Genomic DNA, 2,902 nt, shown 5'->3' with positions numbered 1-2,902 from the left:
ATTACACCGAAATTGCATCAATTTGAGTTAAAAAGGGCATGAAAAAATATATATTTTTGTGTTTCCACACCCCCAAAATTAATTCATTGCTCATCCCAAGTAATGCACAAGTTAAAAAGAATTTCTTGGAAGCACCTTTGAAAAATTCCTTCAGAAAACATTCTTCCCAAAATTATGAATTTAGTATACTTATGCTCAAGAATAAAAATTATGAGATTTATGCTATTTAGGCATACATATTTTTCAAATTAATCTCAATTATTATTATGATAGAAAAAATAGACTAAATGCTTTCTCAATAAATACATGTTAAATTCCTACCAATTTGATTTTATTCCCTTATTTAAGATTAAGCTGCAATCATTAAGTTTAAGTTATGCCTTCATATCTTGAACATAGCAATTTCTCTCCACTAATGTAGGTAGCACAGAAACTTGTATTAATAGGTCTTTAAAATTGGTTGTAACGTGGCTAGGCTAGGGGTAGGTAAAAGATGGATAAATTTAGGCTAAAATACCCTAGACTTAGCTTGCATCGAACCTTCTGAATAATTACCTTTAATACACCAACTTATTTTCCTTTCACATGCTCTTTTGTACATCTATTTCTTCCAAATACATACACTCTTTTTTTTTTCAAGAGCATTCTGCCTTTTGGAGCATTTGATACTTCTTTTCAACTCCTCCAAACTTATTTTTAAAGAATATTTTGAATAGTACTGAGTCTAGTGTTTGGGATAATTTAAATATAATTAAGAGAAAAGTGATGGCTAAATATTGCAAAGGCTCAAATAAAGTTAAGCCATATAGTCTCAAAGTTGGGTTTCAAAGGATAAAAGTTTATTAAGGTTGGCTTGAAAGGCTCAAACAGTCCAAACAAAATTTTTCCTAAATCATTTTCAACATTCCATGCTTCCGAGGATTTCGCCTCAAGAAATTACTAAGTCAATTCTAGAGAGTTAAACTTTAATGCATGCCTAGCTTTCCTAAGGAACTAAAAATTTTATGGTATGGTTTACATGCTTTATTAAGAGTAATTTATGTCATAATTCAGCTAGCATAACATTTATTGAAATAATAGAACTTTATTCATACTGAAGTTTAGCATAATAAACAAAATTTCAAATTTTTGAACAAAATATAACCTAACTATAATTAAAAGAAAATTTTATTTTGGGGGGAAATAATTTAAATTTTTCAGTCCCCCTGCTTAAGATGAACAATGTCCTCATTGTTAGAAGTGAATTGATACTATATACCAAGTAGGACTCCAGAAAAGAGGAGATGAGTCAATTTGACTGCTTAAGTACCAAGCTCTCTCTAGATCCAACCCTAGACATGTATATATCTATTGCCACACTTTGTACTATGAAACTCGTTCATTTTTATTTATGATTTCCACCTCTGTTTTATCATGCGAGAAATAAAAATCCTAATAGAACCTAATCCTAAAATAACCTAGGAAAGAAATAACATAAAGTAAAGATCCCCCCCTTTTTTACTTATTTAGAGATCCCTCAGAATCTGACTCACTTGTTGCTCCATCGTTTTTTTTTTGGCATGAATCACTTCGTTCCCTCTTCAATATTGGACTTCATGGTTCAAATATAAAATCTGAAAACTTAGGCATAAAAATAAACGGGTCATTGAATATTTTCATAAGAGCGCTTCTCATTGAGTTATCCCGTATTTTTTATTATCTCCAGTAAGCTTGTTGCTACCACTGCATGTGTTGCATTATGTCCATCAACTTTGACAGCTCCTTTTGAAGATCTGGGCTAGGCGATTGAGTTCTCACTGTTGAGGTTACCATGCTAGGTTTTGTTATTGGTTCCATTGGTTCTTTCAGTTGACTGCATTGGTTCGATCTCTGTATGATCTTCTTCTTCTTCGAGATACTTGCTCTTCTCAACTTGTTGCTTCAGAACAGAATCTCCGGCTATTTGGTAGAAGTCTCAATCTGTGATTGTGCCCTGGCTATAACCTGTCTTCTTTACGTTTGCAAGAATTTTAGCTTTCAAGCACAAAATTGTTATCGTAAAGGGAAATTAAGTTGGTTCAGAACATCTACCAGCAGAATTTCTCATTTCTCTTAGAACAAATTTTCCCACATCAATGGTCTTTGTAGTTAAAATCGAGTATAGTAAGACTATTCGCTCTAATAAAATTGTAGTCCCATGTAAACTAGGCATAAGGCTGAATAGAATGAAATAGAACCATACCTTCGCTATTGGTGTAAAATATTCTCTACTGCAAGTATGAGTTCCATGCTTTGACACCGTCCACTTAAAAGCCAGAACTGTAAGTTCCTCGAGAATTTTTTGCAATTTTCCAGCCTCAATATTTCTCATCAAAGAAGAATATTCATTGTCTTCAAAATAAGGTAATTCAAAGAATTCATTAATAGCGCTTGAGTTTATTGGTAACTTGATTCCTCGGACAAAAACTTCCGTTAATTAGCTTGAGGTCAAATTCACATAAAATTCATGAACTAACTCTTCATCTGCACTAGGTCGTTTCTCACAAAATAACTCTCAATTAAGAGCTTCAGTAATTTATTGAATGCGCTCCACGAAATCAATATAGTTGTTTTCCTTAAATGTAAAGTCTTTTTTCTGGGTACATTTGTTGATTCTTGAAAATGCTATCGTATCTCGCTTTGGCTTCTTCAAAGTGAATTTTTTTGTGATTCTTCAATTTGGAAGAGGCACGAGTTTTTTTATGAGGCATGATTAAACTAAACATCACATAAGATGGACACATAATATTTTCCCAAAATTTAATTAGTGTAAAATATTAACAATTCAAAATAAACTGAAGAGTTAAATAATTAAAATTTAGGAGAAAACTTTCTTAGCACCTTTGTATGGAAAAAAACTCATAGAAAATAAATATAAAGCTAA

Source organism: Gossypium hirsutum, chromosome D01 (assembly GCF_007990345.1).
Source record: "Gossypium hirsutum isolate 1008001.06 chromosome D01, Gossypium_hirsutum_v2.1, whole genome shotgun sequence".
Taxonomy (NCBI): Eukaryota; Viridiplantae; Streptophyta; class Magnoliopsida; order Malvales; family Malvaceae; genus Gossypium; species Gossypium hirsutum.
The sequence above is the reverse complement of the archived record's forward strand: the minus strand, read 5'-3'. Positions refer to the sequence as shown.